Genomic DNA, 11,225 nt, shown 5'->3' on the forward strand with positions numbered 1-11,225 from the left:
ACATAATTTAGCCATTTCAACACATTACAAGCATACAGGTAATTCATTAGCAACTTATACAGCCATTACTTGATTACTTAACACAAGAGTCTTTATAAGGCTTTCATTTACCAAAGAAATGTTCACATGACATGAAACAATCCCTACACCTATAAGTCTTGCACAACTAGAGGGACTTCACTAGCATTTAGGAAGGAATCAACTTGGACACAATGGTAGTTGTTTTAGAGATAGAAAGGTCACATAATTTCTTCTAGACTTGATCAAATAGATGGGGATATTTCTCTTTCATTTCTTTCTCCGCTTCCCACGTAGCTTCCTCGACTTGCTGACTTCGCCACAACACCTTAACTGAGGCAACTTCCTTATTTCTCAATTTACGAACTTGTCTATCAAGAATGGCAACCGGAACCTCTTCATACGACAGCTCTTCATTAACCTCGATAGTCTCGACTGGCACGATAGCGGACGGATCTCCAACTACTTTCTTCAACATAGATACATGGAACACCGGGTGCACTAATGACATTTCGGGAGGCAATTCCAACCTATAGGCCACCTGCCCTACCCTTTGAACGATCCGGTACGGCCCGACGTATCTAGGACTCAGCTTCCCTTTCTTCCCGAATCGCATGACTCCCTTCATAGGAGATACCCTTAAGAACACCCAATCATCAACTTGAAATTCCAATTCCCTTCGACGAATGTCCGCATACGACTTTTGGCGACTCTGAGCAGTCTTCATCCTTTCCTGAATGATTTTAACTTTCTCCACAGCCTGGTGCACAAGATCCGGTCCTATTAATTCTGCTTCACCCACTTCAAACCATCCGATCGGAGACCTGCACCTCCTTCCGTACAATGCCTCAAATGGGGCCATTTGAATGCTAGCATGAAAGCTGTTATTGTAAGCAAATTCTATAAGTGGCAAGTGATCATCCCAATTACCTTTGAAATCCAAGACACAAGCCCGCAACATATCTTCAAGCGTCTGAATAGTCCGCTCCGCTTGACCATCAGTCTGTTGATGGAAAGCTGTGCTGAGATTCACCTGAGTACCCAAACCTTGCTGAAATTTCTTCCAAAAATTAGCTGTGAACTGGGCCCCTCGATCCGAGATAATAGAAAGCGGAGTGCCATGAAGCCTTACTATCTCCTTGATATACAACCTAGCGTATTGTTCTGCAGTATCGGTGGACTTGACTGGCAAGAAGTGAGCTGATTTGGTGAGCCGATCCACTATTACCCAAATCGAGTCGAACTTGCGCTGAGTGCGAGGTAATCCTACCACGAAATCCATGTTGATCATCTCCCATTTCCACATTGGTATTTCCATGAGCTAGGTTAACCCACCGGGCCGCTGATGCTCAGCCTTCACTTGCTGACAATTCGGACATTTAGATACAAAGTCCGCCACACCCTTCTTCATATCGTTCCACCAATAAATCTCCTTGAGGTCATGATACATTTTCGCAGAACCTGGATGCACGGAATACCTGGAATTATGAGCCTCCGCCATTACCCTCTCCCGAAGCTTATCCACATCCGGAACACACAGCCTACCTTGACACCGCAATACACCATCCTTGCCGTCGAGTAAAAATACCGAAGTCTTGTCACTCAAAAATGCTTCCTTCATTTGAGCCAATGCTGGATCGATAAACTGCTTTTCCTTGACTTCCGCTACGACTGACGATTCTGCTCCATTATGTACCATAACATTCCCCTCGTCTGATGCCGAAATACAAGTCCCTAGACTGGCCAATTGATAAACCTCCCGAGCCAAGGGCCTTTGATCCACTCCCAAATGAGCCAAGCTACCCATAGATTTTCGACTGAGAGCGTCGGCCACCACGTTCGCCTTCCCTGGATGGTACAAAATGCTCATATCATAATCCTTGAGTAATTCTAACCACCGTCGCTGCCTTAGATTCAATTCCTTCTGCTTAAACAAATACTGGAGACTCTTGTGGTCTGAGAACACATCCACATGGACCCCATAAAGATAATGCCGCCATATTTTCAAAGCAAACAAACTGCCGCAAGCTCCAAATCATACGTCGGATAATTCTTCTCGTGATTCTTGAGCTGCCTCGAGGCATACGCTATAACTTTTCCATGTTGCATCAACACACACCCCAAACCAACCCTGGAGGCATCGCAATAAACCGCAAATCCTTCCGTGCCTTCCGGCAAGGTAAATATTGGTGCCGAGGTCAACTTTGACTTCAGTTCCTGAAAACTTTTCTCACAAGCGTCGGACCATTGGAACTTAACTGCTTTCTGTGTCAACTTGGTCAATGGGGAGGCGAGGGCAGAGAATCCCTCTACAAACCTCCGATAATACCCTGCTAAACCCAAGAAGCTACGAATCTCCGTCGGGGTCGTGGGTCTAGGCCAATCTTTTACTGCTGCAATCTTCTGGGGGTCTACCTGAATCCCTTCACTAGAAACAACATGACCCAAAAAGGCAACGGACTCCAACCAAAACTCACATTTTGAAAATTTAGCATACAACTGGTGCTGATGAAGAGTCTGCAGAACTGCTCTGAGGTGACCGGCATGATCCTCCCGGCTCCACGAATAAACAAGGATGTCGTCAATAAAAACAATCACGAAGGAGTCTAGAAATGGCTTGAAGACACGATTCATAAGATCCATAAAGGCTGCCGGGGCGTTAGTTAGCCTAAAAGACATGACCAAGAATTCAAAGTGGCCATAGCGAGTTCTGAAAGCGGTCTTGGGAATGCCCTGCTCCCTAATCTTTAATTGGTGATACCCGGACCGTAGATCAATTTTGGAGAAAAACCTTGCACCTTGCAATTGGTCGAACAAATCATCAATCCGAGGCAGAGGATATTTATTCTTGATGGTGACTTTGTTGAGCTACCGATAATCAATACACATCCGGAGCGACCCATCCTTCTTCCTGACAAAGAGAATCGGAGCACCCCACGGCGACACACTCGGCCGTATGAACCCCTTTTCTAATAAATCCTTCAGCTGCTCCTTTAACTCCCTTAACTCCGCTGGAGCCATTCTGTATGGTGGAATAGATATTGGTTGCGCATCTGGCAATACATCAATCCCGAAATCAATCTCCCTATCTGGTGGAATCCCTAGAAGCTCGTCCGGAAACACTTCGAGAAACTCATTCACGACTGGCACACACTCGGGGGTAGACACTTCTGAAGTGGTGTCCGCCACCCGGACCAAATGATAGATACATCCCTTCTTAATCATCTTTGAAGCCTTAAGGTAGGAGATAAACCTACCCTTCGGCACCACATCATTCCCTTTCCACTCGATAACCGGCTCCTTAAGGAACTCGAGTCTCATGACTCTCGTTCGGCAGTCAAGTTTAGCAAAGCACGAATAAAGCCAGTCCATCCCCATAATCACATCAAAATCCACCATTCCAAGCTCGATAAGATCGGCCGTAGTAACGCGACCACATACCGTGACAACACAATTCCTATAAACTCGCACGGGTGTAATAGAATCACCAACAGGAGTCGATACAAAGAATGGCTCATGAAGCTGTTCGGGTTCTATCCCAAAGCTTGAAGCAATGAATGGGGTGACATAAGACAAAGAGGACCCCGGATCAATAAGAGCATAACAATCAATGGCCTGAACAGACAAGATACCTGTAACCACATCTGGAGAAGCCTTTGCACTCTGACGACCACTCAAAGCATAAAACCGGCTGAGTCTACCTCTACCACGGGCTCCACCCCTAACGGTACCACGGCCTGCTGGGGCTGGAGGACGCACAGATGGTGTGGCGACTGAAGAACCGGACGACTGAGCAGATCCCCTACCCATGGCCTGACTGGGCACACGACAGTCTCGCTGAATATGACCTCTCAACCCGCATCTGAAACACACCGGGATATCCAGGTAACAAGTCTCTGTATGAAATCTCCCACACTTGGGGCATGGAGCCCTCCCCTGCTGCTATGATCTCCCTCCTGAACGACCGGACTGATGGGATCTCCTACTGTCTGAACCTGGTCTCATGCGGCTGTTCTGCTGATAACAGTGCAGAGATGATGGTGCGCTCGCTGAGGACTGAACATATGACTGGGACGGCCCTGACGACCCTCTCCCCTGAGCTGATCTCCCTGAGTGACCTGCTGATCGGGCCCTGTTGCTATTCTCCCTTTCCGCCCGAATCTTCAATTTCCTAGCCTCTGTGGCCTGAGCGAATCCCACAATCTTTCCATAGTTCATATCCGAGTGTAAGGCCGCTGTAGCAGCCTCATTTACTACCAAGGGACTAAGGTCCTGAACAAATCGCCGAACTCTAGCTGCCATGGTCGACACTAACTGAGGAGCATACTTGGACAATCTCACGAACTCCATGTGGTACTCCCAAACATTCATACTGCCCTGCTTGAGGGTCTCAAACTCCGTGGCACGGGCTGCGATTGTCTCAGCAGGCAAGAACTGGTCCATGAACGCATCTACAAACTCATCCCATCTGGCCGGAGGTCCTCCCTCCCCACGGGAGTCCTCCCACATCTCGAACCATGAATACGCTGCTCCCCTCAACCTGTATGATGCCAATTCAACTCCCTCCGTCTCTGAAGCTTTCATCACTCGGAGGGTCTTATACATTTCATCAAGAAATTCCTGCGGATCGGCCTCTGGTCTGTGCCTGAGAACTCTGGTGGGGCTAACCGCAAAAACTGGTTAACTCTGGAGCTGGTAGAATCTCCCTGTCCGCTAGAGGATGTAAGGGCATCCACTACAACAAAAAGGGGCTTTAGCGGCAATTAAAATGGCTTTAGCGGCAATAACAATGGCCGCTATATCTTTTACCGGCCATTGGTATTTAGCCGCTGATGTTGGCGTCGGCAAAGCCTTTAGCGGCTATTCTCACAAAAGCTGGTAAAAGGTATGATTTATTGCCGCTAAAAACTATTAGTTTTAACGGCAATTATGATGGCTGCTAAATCCAATCCAAGAACGGCTAACTATGCTCCTTTAGCGTCTTTTTATATAGCCACTAAATTCAAAATAATTGCCGCTAGAAGTTCGTATCTTTAATGGCAATTGTTTTGTGGCAATTAGAATTGTTGTAGTATCCTTCTAAAAACATCTTAATTTGCCCTTTTAACGTCCATTTTAACGGCTAATATATTCAACTGAATTGTCGCTAAAAGTCAATATCTTTAACAACAATTATTTTTCAGTAATTATAATGGCTATAATATCCTTGTGGAAACGTATTAATTTGCTCTTTTATCGTCCATTTATATAGCCGGTATATCCAATTAAATTAGAGCTAAAAGTCACAAGCTGTAATGAAAATAATTTAGCCACCATTAATATAGTTACTACATTCATCCAAAATATGATCCAAAGAACAAAATGTATCAATAATAATCCAAAAAAAATAATATATCCCACTGAATCTTAACAAACAAAAGGAAGTACCAATCAAAATTATCAACGTCACATTAACTTAAAATATAAACTTATATTGTTTGAATGAAATAGCTAATGCTATTATGTAACTGATCCTGACGAATGATAGTCTTCAATTAATTTCCGCAACTTTTCATAATATTGAAATCTTGCACCCGCTAAATGATCAAATATCATATTGTATGGCCTGAAATTATATTAAAAAAAAGTGTTAAAAGATGAAATATAATGTGAAAAATATCTTGAAGACTACATCACCGTCAGAATCTTATTCATCCAAATCCCTCACCTAATATTTATAAGCAAAAATAACTAGATGGAACAATAGTCAAGAGAAATGGATGTGCAAACAATGAAATGGAGTTTTTTCTTTATTATGATCGAGAAGAAACAAAAAAATAATTCAAAAGCAATCTATTAGCTTGGAGAAGCAAAAAGAAGCTGCACACCAAGTCATTAGCAAATGTAATAATTGCCAAGTTCTTTTTCTTAAACATAGATACTAGACTATGGTTACACACTATTAATGAACCTCTCAAATAGGTGACAGAAAATTATGTACCTTAACCTCGATAAAACCTTAGGCTTAGTCATACACTGCAGGACGAGTTGAAGTGAGTGCTTTAGGCCCGTATGTATCACAAATAGTTGAAATTAAATTTCTCTAGAAACTACAACTAACTTAAGAATAATTGGTTTCTGATAAGAACTTAAAAATAATCACAATTTCAAGACTAAGTTATATGGACCATTGCAACAAGAAACTCATGAAATCATCACACGATTAATATGAAGTTATATCTAAACATAACTACCACAGGACGTAAAACATGTTAGCTAGTAGAGATGAGCTATATGAATCTTCTATATCAATACAAGTCTCGTAGAAATTTTCTGGAAACAAAAAAATTTAATGTACGAGAACTTCCAACAAAAGAGATAATGCCTAAATATTTTAATTATGTACGAGAACTTACTAAATTTTAAGGTTCTCTATATTAGCTTCTAGTATATCAGCAAATCATCATTCTCCTTGAAATTTTATTTTAAGAAATCACATTATATACGATGAAAAAATAGCCACAAGAAGCAAGGATAAGTTTACTACATGGGATATATCGTTTTGGTTCCCATATAAGTCATTCTAAAATCAAGGAAAATCTACACAACAAAGGGAAAGGTTACACTAGTATATGACTAGTACATACTCTTTCAATTGTAAAAGAGATAAAGTATCTTAAAAATTCACATAACTGCATTAAGCACTAGATGTGTATAGTCACGAGAGAAAAATCTAATATGTTGCTTATTTCCACAATTCCAGTGCAAGATGCATCTAGGCTTAACTAGCTTCTCCTATAGTAGTTTTATCTATCATTGGAATTCCCAACAAGCACGTGTTAGCAGACTACCTAATATTGTACTTAAAATTTTTAGAAGCTTGAAAGTATTAGCTGATTTGGACCAGGAAGCAACTCGCACTATTTTTAGTTTTAGATTAATCAGCAAATTCAGAAAATATTGTTGATGTACTTTAAGGATTCGTGTACGTTGAGAAATGCAAACTCAGAATGCTAAAGTTATATATAATCAAGAACATGACACTAAAGGACATTACAATGATTAGTGTTATAATCATATTGAAATTTTGAATCCACGGAATGGAAGGCGTCTAGCAAAGAACAAGAGAAGAAATTACTAAAACCAGAAGTGTAAAGAAATTGAAATGTACTTGATAAATACAAACCCATGCCATGCTCAAGATACTGTATCAGACTATTGGTTGCCCAAAATGATCATGCTTCTGTACTTTTCTCAAGCTCGTAATTCCTGAATCTTAATTTACCTTTGGGCTCATTTAACTGGATATATAAATAATCTTTTCACTATGTAGTAATACATTGATAAAACTCTTGAAAATTTTCTTTTTGTAAGAACAATATGTGTGATGCATTATGTCCTCAGTTGTATTTCTGTATTGTGACAACCTAGATGAAATTAAATAAAAAGATATGGATCAAAGCCTAGAAAATTGGGATAGTGGCCTCGTGTAGCAACTACCATGTGTTCTTGTTAAGTTCCATATAAGTGGTAACTTATATCACTAAGGTAAGTACAAATAAAATAACAAATTAATATAAATCCAAGGAGAAAAACTCAAATAATAGAAAACTCAAATAGTAGGGCCGAAGGATAAATATGAGTAATACCGTGAGAAGGTAAAGTATTTTCAGCAACACTAGGCATCCTTGATATTTGTGGTACTCGTTCATGGCCACTGTTGGCGTCAGGAACCTGATAAATGTTAACACACTAGTTAACGATACTTTTATTGGATTAAATTTTCATTAAAAATGTCTAAAATTTATAAAATCGAGTTACCTGTTCAGTTGAGTTGCCATTGATATTTTGACGCATAGGTTCATTAGGAGCATATTTGCGCATGAATTGTCTCATTTGGAATAATTCTAATTGCATCCTCTCCTGATTTTGTTTCATCAAATTCATTTCTTCATTGTGTTTCTCCTTTAACTCGGTTATCTCCTATTCGAACCCTTTTACAGTCTCGCTAGATGAATCCTCTGTAATAATATTTTCTAAGGAAGATCTATTACCCCATAGAACAGATGGAGTAGGACCAAGTCCTAAACCACGAACACACCCACATTTTTTATTTCTCAACACCTAGAAATATACATCGCCTTTCCAAACAACACTACGAGGAGATTGGTTAGTAGAATTTAGAAATGGTCAGAAATCGTTGCACTTAAAAAAGGAAAAGTGGACAATTTTCATTGACTTTCTGTTGGCAGAAATACATTTAAACTTCCAAGTGCATCAAGGCTCATCAGGAATTCATATTAATTCTGCTATAGAAAGGATCACTTTCTCTGTTCTTAGTCCATGAATGAAAAAGAAAAATAACAAATACATAAAATGACTAAACAACAAGATTCCAATGTAATTTTTTTCTTATGCTTTCATCTAACCTTCCTACCATGCATGTTCACCTCTCATGAATTAAAGTTACAAAGTAGTAATGGAACTGATTTTCAAGCCTTACTTTCCATTAAAGAAGGGATACTAAATCTGAACCAAAAATATCCAAAAGTGATAAATCTTAACTAAAACATGTAACTTCAGAACAAATCTGTAAGAAGATCACCTTCTAGACCATACAACTATATACACAAACAGAATAACCAAAGTTTCACATAACTAAAATCTGAAAATAAACCCAGAGAAAAATATAACCTGATTCATCATTATGTTGATTTTCAGTGCCACTGGCAGAAGTATTCGGCTCATTAGATTGACCGTCATGTGCTTCGGCTTCAGTATAGTTCTGATTATCCATCAACTGCTCAATATATAGTTGGGTTGCAGAGTAGTTTTGACCATCCATCAATTGCTCAATATAAGGTCGTATATCTCCATCATCATCTTGTTCAATTACCAGTCGGTTGCGGCCTCTAATTTGCATAGTTACTTTTCCAAGATGAAGGAATTATCTAGCTGCATTACCCTATACTAGTACCAGATTAGCTCCAACAGACCAGTAGGTCAGATGCAAAATAGGAGGAAGCATCATCCTCGTCTCAAACTATTAAAAACAAATAAATAGCGATCTGTGCGCACACACACAAAGCCTTGTGACATGCATCCTCATCATATGACGGCATAATACTATTAACTACAAGATGATAATATGTTGCAGTCCAATTTACTTGATGGATAAGCACACATTTCATACAAGGACATGTAATTTTTTCTCCACCTTGTTTTCTAGAAAAGGCATAGTTTATAAAATTTTCTACTCCGTCCAAGTATTCTTTACTAACGCTATCACAATACATCCATCTTTATTTATAGGAAAGTCCATGACATTCAAGATATTCCTTTTCTTTCTACTATTATTGTAAGAACTAAAAATAATTAGTAAAAGGGAGAAAAATTCTTAGTGAATTAAGAAACATGGAAGAAGCAGACAAAATAAGAGATAAAACTACTCTACAAAAGCAAATCAATAGCTGTAGTGCATGCCATCTTTTTTTCGAGCACCAACGGGTATAAGTTCATGATTTAAATTTAAATAGGTTTAAGGATTAGATAATTATGATCTAACACCTATTTCTCACGAACTCCATCCTAACCGATCTTTTTAGACACAAACACGTTGATCCAGATTCATCATATAACAAAGCCAGAATAACTACTACTTTCAAAAAAGATATGTTTCTATTCTAATAACTGATATAAAATCCCCATAAAAATGCAAATCTCACTACTTAAAAATTAAAGAAGATTAAAGTATTACCAAATCCAAAAGACGACTTGAACTTGGTATAACTTCAAGACGATAATCATTAAGAATGAAGTTCACTATGATGAAATCAACAGGAAAGAGTTCCTTCATAGCAAAGATCTTTAAATTGCTAGTAGTGGAAGTTCACCTAGAATAATCACATAACTTCAATAATGAGACTCAGTCTATCTAGCTAAAAGAAATTGTTCTGAGAATGAACACAAAATGCAGCAAAACATTCCACGGGCATAAACAACTACCAACATAATAATTCAAAACATAAATTTTTCTCCACCCTCAACACTCAATTTGTTAAGCTAGCTAATTGAATTGATCCAGCTAATACAGTTTAAACCATACCAAGAGATTTTAAATTCAAATTTATAGTCTCCCTAAAACAAGAAAGAACACCACAATTAATTAAAAGCACTATTTTAAATTATCTTATTCAAATCAATTCAATTATATTTCAGCAAAATAAAAAAAAGATTAGGAATAAATTTGAGAAATAGGATGATCTCAGTAGTTATCATGAATGACAGTCCCAGGAGACGAAATTTCATCATCTGCCTTAATAAACACACATGTAAAAACATAGAGCAAAAGCTATCCGGTGGCAGTCAATACATTCTTAACAAACAATATCTTATAGAAAGAGCTAAAGTCTACTATGGTTTTAAGCACAAAGAATACACAAAACAATAAAACATGAGATTTAGCGAAGAAAGGTGCAAACAATTGAGTTGGGTTTTTAGGTATTGAGTTAAAAAGGTTCAATCTTTCTGTTGTCATAACCATTGAACCCTAAATTCTAAAAGATATAGATAGAGACAGAAAGCGTGTAAAGAGAGAATTAAAAATATAGAATTAGAAATAAAGAGATTAATCAAAATCGTACTTACAACCTATGAAGAATTTTGTTTGTTGAAGACAATTTGCAATGTTAGGTTTTCTTACTCCTGGAACTTTGCCAAGTTTATGGAAGAGTCGTAGTTTGAAGTCCAAATTACAATGAGATTGGTAGTATTTTAGAGAAATTGGAGTGTTAAATTATATAGGAGGGAAAATATTTAGAGCGAAAAATAATTTAGAGGGAAGAGAAAAAGTAAAAATAAAAAATTTGCGGGCTATTCTCTTGAATTGCCACTAAAAATATACTTATTCCTGACTAATATTATTTGGCTGCTAATATTTATCTTTATTGTATACTTTAGTGGCTATTAAGCTATTGCCACTAAATAATTGCCGCTAAAACCACCATTTGTTGTAGTGATCCTGAGATCTCTGGGCCTGAGCGGCCACTAACTGGGTCAACATGCGGATGGCTCCCCTAAGGTCCACATCAGAAACCTCGGGACCAGGAGCTGGAATGGTGCCAGATTCAGGAATATCGGCGGGAGGGATGGTGGCACCCCCTGCCGCTGCAGGATCAGGAACATGCTGGTCTGGGACAGACGGGCCAGGTAGGTTCAAGGCCGGGGAG

The 11,225-nt window shown here is 39.1% G+C and overlaps 1 long non-coding RNA gene across 7 annotated transcripts; it reads right to left on the reverse strand.

Moving 5' to 3' along the window:
* Positions 1-5,324: 5,324 nt before the first annotated feature.
* Positions 5,325-10,800, reverse strand: LOC109221804. 7 transcript variants are annotated; one of them, XR_002067316.1, is made up of 5 exons: positions 10,641-10,800; positions 9,755-9,890; positions 7,819-8,962; positions 7,647-7,731; positions 5,325-5,623 (listed from the first exon to the last, which is right to left on the reverse strand). It is a non-coding gene; the product is annotated as an uncharacterized LOC109221804 (long non-coding RNA). The 7 variants fall into 7 exon arrangements; XR_002067315.1 differs by having other exon boundaries at positions 10,648-10,799; XR_002067314.1 differs by having other exon boundaries at positions 10,645-10,799.
* Positions 10,801-11,225: the final 425 nt, after the last annotated feature.

The sequence above is a fragment of the Nicotiana attenuata genome, unplaced genomic scaffold (assembly GCF_001879085.1).
Source record: "Nicotiana attenuata strain UT unplaced genomic scaffold, NIATTr2, whole genome shotgun sequence".
In the NCBI taxonomy this organism is placed as follows: Eukaryota; Viridiplantae; Streptophyta; class Magnoliopsida; order Solanales; family Solanaceae; genus Nicotiana; species Nicotiana attenuata.